This window comes from Scomber japonicus, chromosome 14 (assembly GCF_027409825.1).
Source record: "Scomber japonicus isolate fScoJap1 chromosome 14, fScoJap1.pri, whole genome shotgun sequence".
Taxonomy (NCBI): Eukaryota; Metazoa; Chordata; class Actinopteri; order Scombriformes; family Scombridae; genus Scomber; species Scomber japonicus.
Window position 1 is genome coordinate 11,047,324 of NC_070591.1, and position 20,149 is coordinate 11,067,472.

The 20,149-nt window shown below is 37.8% G+C and overlaps 1 long non-coding RNA gene across 2 annotated transcripts in view; it reads right to left on the reverse strand.

Moving 5' to 3' along the window:
- Positions 1-20,149, reverse strand: part of LOC128373043 (uncharacterized) — an 82,290-nt gene that overhangs the window by 47,831 nt on the left and 14,310 nt on the right. For both annotated transcript variants that reach the window (XR_008322929.1, XR_008322930.1), the window contains exon 2: positions 14,641-14,701. This is a non-coding gene — a long non-coding RNA (uncharacterized LOC128373043). The remainder of the gene's footprint in view (positions 1-14,640; positions 14,702-20,149) is intronic.

Genomic DNA, 20,149 nt, shown 5'->3' on the forward strand with positions numbered 1-20,149 from the left:
TGATATATGATTGTTCACACTACCGTGAGCTCCAGCAGCTGACACTCAAAGCTACAACGTAAACTGAAAACAACAGTCCACCTCCTGCAGCACATGCACTTTTTTTTAAACCCTGCACGAAGCTCCTGTTCAACCTTCATTTCTTCTGTAATATTCATGTTAATGCCAGAGACGCCACCAGACGGGTGAATATCATCTTCCACACAACCGCAGGCATCCAAGGTGACTCAGACACGCACAAATACACTCACATGAGAATAAAGATGTGAAACTATATATATTCAAAGTACACAGAAAATGAAATTCCAACTCTGAATTTGACACGAAATTTGAACTCTGACATTTGTCACAGCTGGGTGCTGATGGGAGTTTGAAGGATTATTGATCATCTCTATACAGTTTTTTGAAAAGCACACATCAGATATTAATTATAAGATGCATTTCTCTTTTTTTTATTTCTCTCAGTTATTCTCCCTTAAAAAAAGATTATATGTGTAAGGTTAAAGGAAATATTCCACAGATGTCACTGCACACACCAACTCCATAATCAAACTGATAACAGATCATTAATTTCCCTAAATAAGGTTTTTACAGACCGTTTTTTACAACAGGTTTAATAAATGATGTCATGTTTCAAAGAGAATAATATGCACATGTCAAAAAGAATTAAGTGTCAATGTTACGCAACAAAATATTGAAAGAGTTGTTATTTTTAGATGTAACACTGAAGACTTAATCGGGACATTGGCGTCATTAATACATCTAAAACACACATTTTAAAAAGCGCTTCCATCATTTCTTCCTGCTTGTGTGAAGTGAATGAATTTCCCTCTCTCTCTCTCTCTTTCTCTCTCTCTCTCTTTCTCTCTCTTTCTCTCAGTGTGTGTGAAAGACTGAGCAGGAAAAACAAACTCAAAATGTCAACCGTCTGTCTTCTCATCACACAGGAAGCTTATCAGGCTGTGACATTTCGATTATCGGTTCTTGTTGTTTTCGTTGTTTACAGAGTGATAATAACTTAACTCAATACCTGTCAACAATATCCACGGGAGCGTTTTCACCTTGTGCAAAAGGAAGTCGTCGCATCTTGTTAGTTTATGTTATTTTATTCAAGTTACACGTTTTTCCCCCACATAATAACTATTATGATCAATTACGAATAATATGTTCAATTAAATCCAGATTAAAACTAATTGTCTAAAAATTGCGACGAATTACCACATTTCCTCATTGTTTGCATTTTAATTGATGTTGAAAAAATGAGCTTGTTACAGTCGTGGCATCATAACAGCACGAGAGAGAACATTCAATTAGAAATTAACGTGACCATAGATTAATAAAAAAAATATATATAAATGTATTTAACGCAATAAAAACTCTTTAATGACCGCAAATCTACACAGATTCCTTCTTACGCACCCAAGACGTTTCTGCAGCCTCACTGAATATAAGAGAGAAAAGGCCAAATGTTAAAAAACAGTCAACAAGGGAACCGATTTGGACTTAATTTGGTCTGTTTTTACTTTATTTTCTTTTTGATGTCTTAAAATTGCTTTTCTCAAATTATTATTATTTCGCAGGCCACCCTCTCTGCGCATCACTGGGTCCACATGTGCACATCTGCTATTCACAGCTGCTGCAGAAATAAGTAACACACATCGAAAATGCACAGGCGCTTATTTTAGTCACTATTGTCTTTATTCGTCATTATGAGTAATATTATTGTTTCTTGTCAAGTCTTGAAGTCATTAAAACTTAAGTTACAGCTGCTGCAGCCGGAAATGAAACCAGGATATACCATGCAGCTGTAAAATATGATGGAATATTTAAGTTTCTGTGTCTGGTTTCTGTAAATTATTCCACAGTATCGACGGGTTTCAACACGTTTATTTATCGAAGTGAAGATTTGACTTTTTAAATGTCCTGTCATGGTCTGCATTTTTGTTTTATATATTTCCTACAGATTGTGCATTATTAATTCATGTATTTTACTCTCCGCAACTCAACACAATTTCTCCTATAGAAAGTGTAAAATCGTGTTAAATATAAAAGCCAGAGCATTTTTTAGTTCAGTTTTTGCATGTATATTTCTTTAAGGGGGAGGTAAAGTTATATGTAGGTTAAATACATTTAATAACGCTTTGTGGGAAACTATTGGGTATTTTTTCGTTTTGTGAAATATCACATTTGAATTCTGAACGTCTTGAAATCCTTGAAACAAAAGTGAAATGGACTGCACGATGAGCTGATCTGTTTTGACGATTTCACCATCAAAACAAGTGTTTTATAATAGCTAATAATTTATATGATGTGTGCCCTTAACAGAGAAAATCACTGAGAGAAATAGAAAAACGGCGTTATGTTGAAAACAAAACAGCAGCGTTACTCCGTCTGTACTAAGCGCTCATCAGAAAGAATAAGCACACCACAAATCACCATTACAATTACTTAAAAACCCAGTAGTAAGGGTCAATGTAACAGAATAGTAACATTATTGGTGTATTACGGAGATTATTTGGATGAAAACTGTTTTTTGTCAGACAGCCGCCTTGAAAAGAGAAAAGTTGCAGAGACAAAACTGTGGCAAAGAGTGTGTGTTTGTACTTAAAACAGAGGCTGGTTGTGGAATATGCGGCTGTTACAACGAAAATGAAAAGAAAGGCGTCGAAAATCATATTTTCAATTGACTAAAAAGTAGTTTAAAAGTAGTTTAGGTAATAGTGAAGATTGTAGCAGCTAGGGAAAAATACTGACTGAGGCCCAGGCTGTTTTCTGTGGGTCTGCGTCGCCATCTAGTGGAGAAAAGGTATATTACAATCAATGTGTGTGTGTGTGTGTGTGTGTGTGTGTGTGTGTGTGTGTGTGTGTGTGTGTGTGTGTGTGTGTGTGTGCGTGCGCGTGTGTGTGTGTTTCAGTTTCCCTCATAATGTTTTTCCCTCTCTTTTCTTTCTTGGCAAACACACACACACACACACACACACACAAACACATCTTACTGACATTTAGAGTATCATGACCTCAAACTACCGCCAGTGAACTCGTCTGCCTCCAGTTTCTGAAAACACTCATACAAAGAGATGTGCTCCCTGTCAGGTAAACACTTCACACGTGATGACTCACTAAAGCTGTAATGATGAAGTGGAATTGTTTCCTGGAAAGCGGGCGTCCCCTGTGTGATCAAAGCAGTGAAAATACCTTTGGAAACCTTTGGAGCAAAACAACATGAACCCCCAACCTTTGGGTGGCACTAAATGACGAGGTGGCTGAATCATTTGGGTAGTATTATCACATTCAGACTTCAAAGAAATTCATACTTATACTCCATAAATACACAAAACCATCTATCCACTTTTTCCATTGTGTGTCCTACTCAGGGTGACGGGGGATGAAGCCTATCACAGCATGCACTGGGTCTCCCAGTTCACCCTGGACAGAGTCCCAGTCAGTGCTGAAACCTCTGACAAGTTAGCCATAAGACTAATCAGCAGTAAAAAAAAAAAAAAAAAAAAAACCTTGTACAAGTGAATGCATTCTCAATTCATGTAAATACACTAAGTTAGCATTGTTATAAAGACTCACTGAATTTGTCAGGATACCCCCTAAAATGCCCAATATGTTGTTTTAAACCTTACATGCTGTTCAGGCCAACACTGACTGATTTGTACATGTGAGATCAGTAAAAGACCTTTCATTTAGCCTAAAACTTTATGACTTTTCCTGAAGTGACCTAGAATAAACCAAAAGATGAAATATTTCAGCTTCATTGTACATATAGAGGGTGATGCAGTTAAATTTGGTCCATTTTATTCAAAAATCACCAACAAAAATGTTCTCTCTACTCTCTGAAAACATCAAAGTGTATTGATGAGTGAAATTTATGAATAAAGAATAAACTGGCAGTTAAGTTTAGAGAAATAAATATGAGAAGACACTATATGGTCAGACTATGAACAATGTGAAAGGGTTAATGTTTTGAAGCAGCAGCTAAGACTCAAAATATCAACAGTGAACCAAGAGGAAATTTGGGCACCATAACAAAATCAGTGAATGAATCCTTAATTTGAAAATATTTAGTCATTTCTCTGGCGCTGTTAACAAGTGTCATTACTGCGTTGCCAATAATGCAGCTCTTACTAAAACAAATTAATACTGATCTCCAGTCTGAGATTACTCCTGCATCCTTCCATCATGCTGCATTCAGCTTTTCTCTGTCCACCCTACAGATATTGCAAATATATATGTTAATCAGTACTGTTTAAAAGCTTTAGGCACTACATGTTTAGATTGTTATCCATAATGTGAGGCGTCTTATCGGTCCCAAATGTAGTTTGCTGTATGACGACGACCGCAAACATTCAGCCAGAGTAATAAAGATCTGTCTTCAACAGCAAGAACAATAAGGAGTCCTGCACCAGATGGTTTGGCCTCCACAGAGCCCTGATCTCAACATCATGGAGTCAGACTGGGATAACAGGAAGAGACAGAAGCAGCTGAGATGCCAAAATCCACATAAGAACTGTGTCAACTTCTCCCAGATACAGGAACAATCAAACTGCCAATTATCCTGAACAACTGTGCAGGTATACTGAGGAGAACTGAAACTGTTTTAAAGGCAAAGCTGCTGATAACTTGATTTAAGATGATTTAATTTGGGTTAATTCTGTATAGCGCACTATATATTAAGTTAACTAATAAAAAACAAATTATTCATTGCATTGTTTCAAATCCTTACTTTTAATGCGTCAGAGTTTTGCACTTCTCTATGTCTGCCTGTATGTTGTGCTGCTCACACTGTGTGAGTGTTTTAACCATGATCTACCCAAAACAAATACCACTATTAAAATGAAGTATACCGTAATGGTTAGTCAGTAGATTTTAACATACATGATGTTCACTCAATGTTCAATGATGTTCACTCAATCAGCAGACTATGACACACACATACACCTAATCATATGACATAGTTACTCATTTGTATCAGAGAAGATTAATGATAAGACTTCCCATTACACTATCATAGCATAATGAGGCAAATTATCAATATTCAAAAGTTTATCTTAATGTATGCTTTGTTTCCCTTCAGCCACCCTAATCCTCACTTTCATCAGTCAAGTCATGCAAATCACAGAAATGTATCATATGGACTTTCATCAAAAGACTTCTGTCAGACTCAAAAGGTCATATACTCTAACTTGCAAATAAATTGCCATTTGACCTGCTCAAAAAATAAATCAAAAAATCAAAAAAAGACTACCTTCCCTCCAGCTCACAGAGGACCTGCTGTACGACCTGATCTCCTAACTGCAGCAACGGTGTCCATGCACTCACCATTGTACAAAAAATGCTGGCTTAGTGTGGACGGAAAGGCAGAAAAATAAAGAAAAAGATGCATTTTAAAATAAATGTGGACATACCTACAGGCTGCTTTGAACGAAGTTCAGAAAAATCAGCTACATGTTACATTAAAATAAATAAATACATATATTTTTGTCAATGTTGATACTCACTATGTTGTTTTCATAAAGAAAGGATCACATGATGATTGGCTGACCCACTAACTGGTGAAGTTGTTTCTGCTAATGATTCTGAGAATAACGACTCGCTGAACTTTCCTATAAGACCTTCCGTTTTCTCCACATACACCCCCACCCCCCACCCCTCCCTGGCATCAAAACTTTTTGTTTTGAAGATCAAGAAGAATAGAAACAGCTGATGACAGTCATCTCACATTTAAACAAGGTAACCTAACAGCAAGTTGAAACTGTGTGGTTAGTACTGAGACGCAGAGGATGGCGTAATTCTGGGAGGCTGTAAAGTTATCGTTTCTGATGTTTGTTTGATTTCTGCGGAAAATGAGATTTACAAGAGACGCCAATATACACTTACCAACATGATGATGAATTAACATGATAGCACCACCTGATTTTAAAGACTGCTGCAAGTTAAATGCTAATATTTAATGAGAGTAAAACAGCAATAATGTGAATTTGTTACAGATTATGGGTTATATTTTATAGTCTTTCTGTTGTCTCTGCTGCTGTTAGATATTCATTCATCGTAGTTTAACAGATGAAAACACCTAATGTTGTACAACCACACTACCAGCTGTAACTTTTTGCACTGCTGTATTTTAAGTCAAACTTTCAACACTTGGTTTTGCTGCTACAACCTGTAGTTTAAGCTGCTAATACCACAATCTGCAGACACAACACAGTTTACTGTCAATCTTATTTTAGTACCTTACAACATTTTATTCTTTATTGTAACTTCCTTTACTTTGTTTGAGACTTTTGTCTTAAAGGTACTTTATAGTAACTATTTACATTTGTGAATACAGTACCATGCATTAAGTACACTGTAAAAAAAAGTCCTGTCATTTTTACGGGGAAAAACGGCAGCTGTGGTGGTTGCCAGAATAATTCTGTAAAAAATATGTAACCATCTTACAGTTAAAAATTGTATTTCTGCTGCTATTTCTGTTGCTATTTTTGGATTTCTGCTGAATTACTATGACCATTATGTTATTAAACCAATTTACATCAAAAATCCATACTGCTTATCCTCTCACAGAGGGGCTGGAGTCAATCCCAGCTGTCAGTGGGCGAGTGGCAGAGTACACCCTGGACAGGTCACCAGTCCGTCAGAGAGCAGAGACATACATTCACACTCATAGGCAATTTACAATGACCAATAAACCTAAACTGTAATCTGTGGGAGGAAGCTGGAGGACCCGGAGTACCACACAGAAGGGTGCCAGCCGGCCGACCTGGAACCCTCTTGCTGTGAGGCGACAGTGCAAACCATGACACCACCATGCTGCCTGATCTTAGTTGTCGCTTATTGTACATAGAATTCTATTTCACTGAAAAATACCACCACAAAAGCCTCATTATAAGATATATAAGATACATAAATTCCCCTCAAATTTTAAGGTATATAGTTATTGTATAACATTTGATCCTCTGCCATCCCATATCAAGCAACTTAATCTAAGCTGTTTTTATAGATTTTGTTAATGGTGTTCTCTTAAATTTCTAAAATAGGAACATGTCAGTTTGTTGAGAGAGCAGCTATGATGTTCAAGCTACTAATAATTGCTCTGATACCAAAGTTAGTTCCACAGCTACACTTACTTCAGTCCAGTATTGCTGCAAAATACTTTTAAAAGTGATGTGATGAAAAAACTGAAAGTTTCCTGTTTTAAATTGTATTCCAATTGTCCTTGAGAATGAATGAATGACTCAATAGAAGTCTTCTTTCAGTATAAAGCCAACATGTGGATTTAGTCCAGTACTACAAAAATACAAAATGCAGCCTAGAGGCCGCTAGAGGCTGACAGTCCTCCCAGTGATAGTTTCTTGTTTAAAACTTACTGTACTGGCTTAAACTGATTAAAATGCAGCACACAGCCATTTCAGGTTTAACAGCAGCGTACTTTAAAAATGATTATCTGAACTCTGTAACCTCAGCAGAATAATTTCATGAACAGGATGACAGTCATTTCTTTCTCAGGGTGTTTAAAGAGTTAAAAACAAACTGAGAGAAGTTTTAGCTGACAAATGACACAACTAACCATAGAATATGACCTTCTGAAAACTTCTGCGTAATTTGTGACTTCTCTTACAACCCCTGAATAATGAGCAGAGTGATGTTTGTGCCGTTCTTAGTCATTTACTGTATCTCAAAGCGTATTTCGTAATGAGTAAAGGTGTAACAGAGCACACACGCCCACAAACGCCTACAGAACTAGTGACCTACTACTGTTTTCACCTTAACAGGATATTCAGCCCTGACGTATATTGATCTCAAACCTGAAATCTGACTCATGAGGACACATACATACACACACACACATACACACATGTTTATTCAGTGTGATAAGCACTCTGGTTTCTATCGTCATTTACTGTAGGGTCACAACTCTTTAACTCTTAATAGACCAACAAGACACACACGAGACATGAGTAACAACACTGTAAATGCATTCACACACACACAAAAATATATATTAATCACATGTTGCTTCACCTTTTCTGGCACGTGAGTCTGTATTTAAGACTATGAATTTGCATCCAATTATATGAAAAATGATGATAAACTTCAACATGATTTCCAATCTATGAAATGTCACCACAAAGGTTTTACAAATGTCTTGTGACTGTCTGCATACCTATAGAGCCCAAACGGGGTCCTCTGACTCCATTAGCGTCTCATTAATTTCTACATTGAGAAGACTTTTTAAGGACAATGCCATGGTTTCATGTTCAGACAAACCAAAACTAGTTTGATTCAAACCAGTACAGCTTACACATAAACAGATACACATCACACAAAAGCAATTGTGCCCCCCACGCTGCACATGCATGTTCAGTCTTGTTGTTTTTCTTCTTTCATTTATTTTTCTCCGTTCGGGTGCTCAGCGTTTACTGTAAAGCGCTTTAACACACTTGACTCGGCACATTTCAAGTGACATTTTTGTCTAAATTGCTCCATGATTTCACATTGTTGTTGCTGTGTTTTTGGACCTAAATGATTTAACATTCAAGGTTTTCTTACTAACAAGTTCTTACTAACTTCCACACAGGGAAATGTAGAATGAAGGCAGGTTAGGGTTATTTTAAAATTATGAGCCAGTCATGTGAGGTCCCATATTCATGTGCTCAGTTCAGTTTCATACACTTTCATAATGACATTGCAGATTAAATATCCCAAATAAAATGTTAAATACGGTTAATTCACAGCCTGAGAGAAAAGGGCTGATCATTTTATACCTCAGTGAGACGTAGCGCTAAGTCATTTTCTGATCTTTCGTTTCTGCTTTAATTCTCTGAATGACACATAGCAAGTTCTCACTTCTTCTATTGCTGCTGTTGTCTGCTGAGCCTAAACTTCAAGATATATAAATATAGTCCTCTCACTCTAGGTGAAAAAATGAATGTATTGCTAATGTAGTCATGGTTGTGTGATGTGTGAAATATTCCTGTAAGCCATGCTATGTCGTTCTAAATTTGTGGTTCAGACAATTTATCAAATAAAAAAGGTCTGTGTTGATCCTTGTTGATAATAGGACCAATAAAATCTAATTAAACAATTCACTTGATTAGTCCTACACTTATCATCAGTGTAGCTACAGTAGATATTACCAGATGCCAAAGCAGTACAAATTTTGCTCTGAAACTGCACAAATGGGAATATGCACACCGCCTTCCTCGTAGAGCAGTATTCAAAAACGTGTCAGAGGACTCACATGAGACTTTGACGGCGTTATCGGTAATTTGGCCCTGAGCTGTTGATTAAATTCTCAATGTTTCAGTTCAATTTCTATGACTGAAACTACCAACACACTTGTTGACATGCTGTGTCGGGTGTTGTAGTGAAATCAAATGCAAGTCTGCAAAAGCTTTCATGGCAACTGACAGCCTTGTAGCATGAAAACGAAAACGTATCAGACAAGAGACTATTGACAGAGCATTGTTGTAATTATGTTCAATTATGGACAAGTTTTTTTCAGGATTTTTCACTGGTTGGTTTTAATGCCTCTCTTAGTGTCGGGTAAAATGTAATAATAGTTATTAGGATTTACACAAATATGTTAATATTTTGCTATCTACAGTGGATTTGTGGAAAATGATAATAATAAATTATGTAATAAACATAATCACATCTCCAGTTCCAGCTGGGGACCTTTGTTGTCCCTCCCATCTGCCTCCATTTCCTGTCACTACTCTCTCTAATAACATAAAGGCAAAAATACAGAAGAAATTTAACTTGAGAAAGGTTGAAAAGCTCAACATGGAAACATAAACATGTATAAGCCCATGCTGAGATTGTTTGGAAGCAAACTGCACACCTAGTGCAGCTACACATAATGTCATATAACGTTAAAACAATAGTGACCAGCTAAAGGACAAAAGTTTGAATCAAAAATGATATGATGTCTATTCCACTCAGATTTGAAATCATTGTTGTTAGCAGACTAGATTACTGTAATGTCTTTGCAATGATTCTCAAACATCTCCACTGGTTACTTTTTATTGTGGTTATTTTTTAATCATTTATAGGGCTGTACCTAATGATTAATCTCATCATTGCTTATCCAATTATCAATTAATCTGTTGATTATTTTCTCAGTTAATAGATTCATTTTAGAGGTCATGGAGACATCTTGTTTTGTCCAATCAATGGTTTCTTATCGTTTAAGCCTCAAATGACTCAACTTTGTGAGGATACAATCAGAAAAGGTGTCATTTTAGTTTTTAAAAATGACTAATATAATATTTGATTATCAAAATATATTAACTTTCTGACTATTGACTAATTGTTGCAGCTGTGAAGGACTTTTGAATGAAATGGAGATTGAATGAAATGGAGATTGAATGAAATGCAGATTGAATGAAATGGAGATTGAATGAAATGGAGATTGAATGAAATTGCGCTCCACAAATTGATTAGCCAAATTGTTAGCCAGCTAACTAAAAAACTATTCAGATTAACAAGAGCGATGTAGTTTAATCAACTCATAGAACTCCTGTAACATTAGTGAACTGACCCACCACAACATCTGTTCTTGGTATTTCATAATTTCTTGTCTGGTTTTGTTATCAATTAATTCATAATTTGGACACGGCTAACGTTCCAGTGCACCTTCAGTGGGTGTATATGGTTGCCGTGTATAATCCAAGTACAGTTTAGATACGTGATAAATCAGGGCTGAGGAATGAATGACAGCTACATCAGATACTCTATTTTTCAATGTATGGGGGTAGGTGAGTGTTTGGTGCCTCTCTACCCGGCAACAGAGAGCTGAGTCATCTCTGTCACAGCCCTCCCACGCCTACCCACGCTGCACTGCTCTCAGTCTCTCTCGGTGGTGGAGTTGCATGGCCAGGGACATGATACCAAAACTAACTGCATCACTTCATCCAGGCCCACAGATGACAAAAACACACATTTACCGTAAACGGGGGGAGCCTTGACAGTACAGGGCTGGCATGGGTGGGTGTGAGGGCATGAATGTGTGATCTTTTTCTAACAATATATGGAAACTGATACCAGTTTTAGATCATCATGAAGAGTATGTAGAATGAAAGAAGGTGAAAAAGACCAAAGAGCAATAAAGAGATATTGTGCATATTCTATTGATCCATTGTGACTAACTCCCCACAATGCAGGATAATGATACTGGTTAACACGTACATCTATGAAGGTCAGGGTCAAAATTTATCATGGTCCTAGATGTGCTAAAAACCACAACATGTATCTGACTGCAAACAAGTTAAATAGGACAAGTAGGTATAATCAAAGTTAACTTTTAAAGTCCTCTAAATCAAACAAAATACAAGGGTTTTCTAAACTGGCGTCCACACCGACAGTCATCAGCTGGACACTCTCTTATCATCCAAAACTGTTACAAATCACTTTTTAAAAATGTTTTATCATGTTACAGCACGATGGTTAGAGTGGCTATAATCAATGTGTAATGTCAGAGTTGGGTCATGACGAACATAAACATTTTCATTAGCGATTCTGCAGCTTCCCTTAACTTTACAGAGCTTTATATCTGGTTTCAGCTCCCTGTTAGCTGTCTGACTGCAGCTTTAATGTTTTGGTTCATTCTCAGCTCTCTCATAGTGTCGTTTCCAGCAGCTGTTTTCAGTGGAAAGACTCATATTACACTTCCTACTCAGCACCAAACAGCAAGTTAGCATAGTTAGCAACAAGCTGGTAAACATAGTGCAGCATTTAGCGGCTAGACAGTCACATATTTACCTCAGGCGTTGGTGGAGACCAAAAACAGAGTTAAAAGAGTGAATATTGGACTTGTATTCACTAGACAGAGGGCAATAGAAGTACAAATTGACAAAAAATTTGCTTTAATTGCTGGATGTGTAAATAAGCAAATTGTTTGCTAACAAGTTCAACATATTAACATGGAAGGAGATTGATATGTAAATGGTGTGTTCACAACTCCTTTCCGCTACCCCGTTGTGGCCAAAAAAAATCAGTGAATGCAGGTTCACGGTTTGGTTAGGTTGAGAAAAGCTCATGAGATGAGTGAAAATTACTTATTCTTTAAGGCTGCAAGACCTTTGTTGTCATGGTTACAAAAGTATCCGCGTGGTTAAAGTTAGAGGAAGGTTAGGGGTCCTGGCTTTTTAAAAAACCCCAATGTTGACTTGTAGTTTAAAACAGGAAGCAAACATCAGTCAGCATGTTGAAGTTTGCAGACGCAACCATACTCCCCACGCGGACTTCGTTAGACTATATTCACGTCATCTGATTTTCTCCTTTGCTCAATTTAAATTTAGAGGCCTTCTGTCGACTGAAAAGAAATGTACGTAGTTTTGGGACACTTGGGCGGAGGATCTATTTATATCTATGTTTTGGAAGGACAGTCTCAGTTTGACACATCACAAGTTCTGCATGTTTTTGTCACTTCAGTTTTTAGACAGACTGTACTTAAAAGGGATTCAGATTTAGAAAGGGAGTGGCCTTTCATGTTTTCCTCAAATTTAAGCCTAAAGAGGAGGCACATGAAAGGCATTGAAAGGCTAAACTCCAACTGCAACCACTGCAGCCAGCTCTCCCACAGTTTTTTGACCTTGGAATTTTTTTGATGTTGGTCACGAGCGTTCAGTCACAACAAGGCCAGTTATTATCGTCCAACCTTGACAACCATGTCAGACTTGACACAAACTAAATTTGCAGTAAATAAAAAAAACTTTCTTCATCAACAACATACCAGTTGATAATGAAACTGCATCTGTACAACTCATTTAGTTTACTCAGGGGCTCAGTTTGTTATAAGCGTGAGTGGCTTATTCGTTTGTATCTGAGCTAAAGAAACAATGCAGACAAGAATGACGTGGAGGCCCAAATGATGCTTTCCACATATATGTAGCCACGCGGATCTGAGAAGACAAGCCTTAATCATGTCTGCTGGATTTTCAGTGTCATGTGTTCAGATACAAAATCGAGTACTGTACGCCCAGCAGCTGACTTCCAATCTGTCCACCAGAGGGTGCAATATATAGCACATTGATGCCAGGTAGGGCTAGATATAATCCGATATTCTGAGTTTGGCTGCATAAATAGATATAAGATTATGCATGCTAGCTATATGTCTAATGTTTTGGAAGAAATTAATAATTAATACTACAAGCAAACAACCGCACATATCCTGATTCTGCGGGGATAATGCATGTATGAGATCATTACAAAAAATAAAAAACATTGTTACAAATCCAAACCAGTATCACAGCAGCTTGTGAAATGGTCACAAAATTTAATTTATAGCACGACTTTCAACCTGATTTATTTCCACTGGAAGTATGTTTCGTGCCTGCACCGCATTAGTTAAAGAAATGTGTTAAGGTGTGGTACATAAAGGCCCATAACTACTTGGTTAGGAAAAGACCATCGTTTGAGTTAAATCATCACTTGAAATATGGTTGGAGGCGGTAAGCTAACGCCAGTCTCCTGTAGCTAAATCCACTAGAATCAATCCACCACACCCACCACCTCCGAATATTTGAAAGACTCTTTGAAAGACGTGTCTCAATTGTCACAAAAAAATGGAATTTATAAATTCAAATTGTTGTGATACTGGACTGTACAAATCTACACAACCGAGTGTAATCTGTGCAGAAAGTGCCATCATTTATAGCTAGCCTACTCAATCAATACCTTTCTGTTGATTAAAAATGTGAGTCTGCAGCCTAGTATGCGTGTTTGAACGTATCACTCACATACTATGCAATGATATAACATACGTTTCACAGATCATGTATAATGTGCGTCAGTGCAGACTGTGAAACTTCTGCTAACGTTACTAACAGACTCATTCCTGTACACAGATTGATCAAGTTGATCACAGTGCTCCTGAGCTGAAGCTCTTTGATCACCACGTTGTATTTGAGGACAGCAGCTGTAATATCAGCAGGAGATATAATGCCGCCACTTTCACTTTAGCCCTTTCAAAGATGCGGTCAGTGCGTCACCTCATCATGACTAAGTTTGGAGCAACGGATTACATGCCAAGTGCCGAATATAGCCAATATTTGCCACAAACTGAATGACTGCCAATAAACTAAACACATTTGACCTATGTTTATCCACTGTCAGATTTTACACCACATTTCCTTATTTTATTACATCACTGCAGAAGGTGAACCTCTGTTTTGTTGCGCCATTTATTGATCCAGCTAAATCTGATCAATTTACAAAAAAGATGACTAATCAATTGCTTTTTGAAGACTTAACACAAATAAAATGAACTTAAATAACACGAAACAATGTTTTCCATCTGGCTCTTGAAAACTTCCCTGCTCTTTAGCACTGTGTTTTTCTACCAATCTGAAAATGAAACAACTTCTAATGTAGATATTTTCTTTCAGTTTGTTCATATATGTATATAGATATATAGATATATCTATATACATACATACATACATAACGCCTTAAAGATCCAGTGCTGATCTAAAATGACGGAGAACTTATCTTCGACCGGACCAAGCATTCAAATTTGAAAGAAGAGTGATTCTTTGATCTGCATTCCTTCTTCGTTTAATAAATACCAGCCATACCAGTGTTGAAAAAAAAGAGACAACAACAACTGATGCCCAGCTTGCTTTCACTTACCATTTTGTCACTCTTCAGCCTCCTCTTCATCTTCTCTTCATCAGACAGTCTAAACTGAAAACTAAGAAAAGCAGAGACAGAGACAGAGAGAGAGAGAGAGAGAGAGAGGAGAGAGGAAAAAGAAGAGAGAAGGAATGTTATAATCACTCTGAAGGAAGCCAGTTATCTTCCCACACACATTGCTGAGTGTCCTACTCACTCACACACACTCACACACTCACACGCACACACACACACACACACACACACACACACACACACACACACAGAGTGAGATACCTCCAAAAGGTCAAGATCAATCAGGAAAAGAGAGAAAAAAAAGGGGGTACAGTGAATGAGAGAGGGGCAGGGAAAAAAAGCCAGAATAGAGAAGGAGAATGAGTCGAATGTAGAAAGGCAGATGAGTGAGCTGAGAAGAGACTGGAGAAAGAAAGAATGAAATGCATCAGCGTATGGCTTGGCTGAGTCATCGGTAACCACCACTTCCTCCAACGCTCTGTAGCTCTCTACTAATGACTGTAATGACTGGCCAACTTCTGAGGCAAACACACACACACACAGTAAAAAAAACACACACAAGAATCTCCTACTTAAACTGGAATCTTTCTTCCTCTTTCAAACTGCTGCTCAAAAAAATGTTTTCCCTCAAAAGGAGAGCGAGTGTGTGTGTGTGGGTGTGGGTGTGTGTGTGTGTGTGTGTGTGTGTGTGTGTGTGTGTGTGTGTATGTATGTGTATGAGAGAGAGAGAGAGAGAGAGTGAGAGAGAGAGCGAGAGAGAGAGCGAGCATCTGCGATACTGAGAAGTCGACCCATGAGCTGACCTTGCTGTGTTAGTGTCATGAGAAATGGCAGAATCTGAGGCTAAATTCAAAAATAAACGGCTTTTCCTTTTCCCACAGTTCCCAGTGGTGTGTGTTCTTACCCTTTATCCCATCCAATATAGGGTTAATGACCCCTTTGCTTCACATCCACACTGTACTATAGGTTGCTGAAAAACACACCCCCTCTAAAGTGAGGCTGTGCATTATTTCTTTTGGAAATGAAAAGTTGACTTTCTTGCTCAATTCAATACACTTAAGGGTTTTGCAACAGCCTTAATTGGTCTGGGATGACCAATTGATCACGGTGGCTAGCATTACATTCTGCTGAGTTGGTTGTCTGACTTTAATTACTCTCTCTTACAACATTTCAGCATTTAATACTACCCCACTATTGTCAATACAGTGGTCCCTGATTGTTTTAAGTTACATAGAGAGAGCTAGAGCCAGGACATGTTTTGTGTAGCGAAGCACAAAGTTTTCTGTAGGGAAAAATATGACCTCTAACAACATCAAAGCTCACATTTAATCTCCATAAACGAAATGTAAAAAAGACAGTTGGTGGTTTTAGGAGGAGTTATGCACTGAAGCTATTTCTTGACAAATAACATTTTATCCATCCACCCACCATGCCTGAGCAGTAACTCTAGTTAGCTAGTGCAGGTTGCCTATGATACAGCACAGGTTTCAGTTTTGTTAACGTCACTACAAGACTTTGGGATGCTGCACAACATCACTGTGCCCAGCTGTTGATCACCAACAAGTTGTTCAAACAACTTAGACTTTATGTGAGTTTATGAGCTTTTAACTTTGGACATAGCCAGGCTTTATGCTAAGATAAGCTACCCATGCCCTGACTCCAGACCCTTATTCAAAGAGTGATTCTGCATTAGATATGTCTCTTGAGTGTCAACCACACCCAACATCACAGCCAGGTGTGGTCAGGGGGGTCTGTACTTGTGATCACACCAAACTATGATGTAGCTTTGTACTATAGCACCACGATACATCACCGCTGCACTGGTTGTAGAAAAGGCATGTTGTCACCACTAGTTGGCAGGCATTAGATGGGGTGTAGTAACACTTTAACCCATTTCCCAAAAGGATGAACTACTCCTTTAAGAGCACCCCTTAAAACTTCTGTGCTTTGGCCTTTTAAGGTCTCATTACTGCACATCTGGGAGAAGTGATAGATATCTAGCCTATGATAAAACATCTGTTTGTTTCACTTGTATGTTTAAAAAGATATACTTTGACTCTCAGCAGCAAAGAGCACATAAAAAAAACACATTTTGTTTGTGAGCAGAGCCGTAGTGCGGCAGCAGTGTCAAAGCCGCAGGTGACGGCAACACAAAAGCTCGGTCAGTAAAACTGTAAGACCGAAACTGGAACTAAAGTTGATGGGGAAAGTGGAGATTTTGACTACCTTCATGTCTTGTGACCTGTGATGACTCGTGAATCATTACAGATTGGTAGATCTTTGATTCAAGGCGAGGTCATATCTGACAGTTTCAGGCTACTGGGGTCTGCAATTTCTTTTACTGTAATTCACTGGGGCTCAACTGGAAATGGTTTCATTTAGAGTCATCTCCTAGGTTTTTTTTTTATTTTTTATATATATCAGAGAACTCGAAACATCTGTACCCGAAGCTCGACTGGCACTTTCTGTGACATTTACGAGTTCGCCATCTCACCCCTGGTTATACATATCAGAACAGAGACAGACAAACTGAAAACCACTGTATTATCCTGCAGTTTCTGTTGTCCTGTGATATCCACTCTGATGCAGTTTTAGCACTGTAAAAAGGTAACCAACTTGAAATCATAACACACAGTGTGAATTCTAAATTAGACCACTGTTTTGTTGTGTGTACTCGCAGTATAATATAGCCTGCCTCTGGGGTTATTGTGACACACATGAATTCCTGCACTCTCCAGCTCTGTCTCCTATCCGGAGGAAATCATGGGAACTTTGTAAATATTCACATCCTCCTCTGCTGTTCCCACGCTTTTCGCAACACAGGCACTTACACAAATCGTCATATACCCATATAACACACAGTCAAGTACAAGACTTGGACACTATGTCACATGCTCATAAATCTATACTCATGCTGGAAGCAACAGAAATGGGGAACACACACAGATCATTACACCGGATGCTACTACAGTTCATCCTGGTTAATTATATATTGTATGTAGGAGAGTTCTGCACTGATATTGCTGCACTGCTACTACTACTATCCACCAGTGTCAGGTAGAAGCAATCATTAGGTACCCAGCATTACCTCTCTACAGCCCCTTCACATTTCAGCAACAGCATCAGCAGTATACTGTTAATATGGATTGGAAAAGATGGAATAACCAATAATCAGTAACAGTGGCCCTATCTGCATCTCATTCAATAATGTTGAGACCAAAACTGGAACTATCATTGCAACTGATGTGCTCATCGCTCAATGCTGATTTGATTTGCAAATGAAACACAAACTAAACGAGATAAAGAGTCTTCAGCCATGCTAGCTGCTCAGTGAGGCTATGCAGTTAGTGCCTTGAGCTAATGCTTACATGTTCATGCATAATAATAAAGCAGGTATAATGTTTGCCATGGATAACACACTTGTTTACAGTGTAAAGCTGAGGCTAAATGTCAGGTTTTTTTTTTTAGAATACTGTATAATAATTCAGCAATTAACTGTGACCTTTATAAATTAGCATTAAGTTGATTAATATAAAACAACCAGTATGGAAACAATCAAGGAGGTTCTTTCTCTTTTCAATAGTCAGTTTCTGGTAGCCTTTTCTGTGGATTATCTGGGACAAATCCATAGAAACTGATGCAATTCAGATTTTGTGTTTGGTATAAACAAGGGAATAACTGGGTCAGTCAGTAGGAGCAACCTGCAAAGAAAGCAGCACCTTAATAGAAACTGAAACATTACAAACTTTATCAAGATGTTGTCTTCAAGAGAAAGACATCACAGTACTGCCCACATAGTTTGGTTTATAAGTTATGTCAATAATGTTCAGTCGCGAAGATAAAGAAAGTAAAAGTGAGGTTTACGTTTGTGTCTGGTCACACATTGTATCTTATAGCTTCTATGAGCCATTTCTATGAGAGTATTTTTAGTTGCATTGCAGCATCTTTGCTTCACCGCCATGCAGGTATGCAGACTCAGTGCATAGAAAAATAAGACTTTGATAAATGCTTGCTCAGCAAAGTGCTCATTGTGAGAGGATTGTGGGAGTTTGAGTCTACAGATGAGTCAAGGAGAACCATTACACATAATATCAAAATGAATAGTACAGCAGTCTATCTTTAGTGTCCGTGTGGGAATCAATCCTTCCACCGTCACACAGTAGTTTATGAGTTATACACCTAAATATTGTGCCTCAAGTGTTCATTTTTAAAATAAGATTGTGTTCAACATTTGTTAAACTTTATAAAAATGCAGTGTTCCAGTGCTGGTATTATTGTTGTTGTTGTTTTATTAACTGTTTGGTGCCAATGATGCAACATACATGCATGTACGTGTTTGTGCAGTTACGTATGAACAGATGTATTAGTGTAGGATGACATTTATTTTCATATCTTTATTATATATAATATTAGATTTTGAGGGTAGAGGTATGTTGCTGATATGGTGGACATTCTTTGATTACTGCACATACAGGGGTTGGACAAACATGTGACGTATATCTATTTTATTTTGCATAGTTAGTTTATTCATTAGTACACCAATTCTTGAATTGAAGGCAATAATACATTCCAGACCTCCTCCTACCACTGAATAGTCTTGGTGTCTTACCACAGAAACAGCTGCTAAACACATAAAAGCACATCTGGCTTGCATGGGCAGTTTAAGTGTCACATGATGGTCCAAAATAAATTGGAGACATTCATAAAATGAAATGAATACAACTGTTCAGTACAAAGAAACACTCAGTCTTTCAAGGCACTGAGCAGGATTTTCCTTCTTAAAAAAGTGCCATATAATTACTTTTCCTACTAAGTCATTACATTTGGTTAGTAGTCAGTCAGCATCTGTGTCTGCAGCGACACTTCTGCCTGTATTAACTAATCCTCTACTACCCTCATGTTGTTATACTTACATTTTTACCTTTGTATGTGTGTGTGTGGGTGCTTGTGTGTGTACTTTTACATGTGAAGTCATGTGTTTTTTTCTTTTGACTAGAGACTCTTTGGGTGATGTGCACTTTAAATAAACTGAAGTTGACAGTTGCTGTGCTATTTTTGAATGTTCGTCATATTTTATAATCATTTTTGCAGTGGATGGGCGACTCTGTTGGCTTCTGAAACCAGTATCACAGATTATATCTAGTGAGAAAATTATTCTTTGAAATAGAAACTTTCAGTTGTTATGGCGGTTGTATTACTTTAGCGTTTAACGGTGCCTACTGGTCACTTGATGAATGTAAGCCAATATTTACTCGCTGTAACGCTCCAGTTTCATCCAACAAATTTGATATATTGCTAAATGTGTTAAGTAGCATAAGTAGCTTTTCTAAACGTAAATTTATGATCAATCAGAACTGGTTTGTATGACTTGTTATCCACTCAGGTTGGAAATCAAACTGGATTTTCTGTTGTTCTGAGTGGCTACACTCAAAGGCAGAGTGAAAAACCAGCCCTCATAAAGAGGGGGGAGACATGATAAATGCTGGGATAA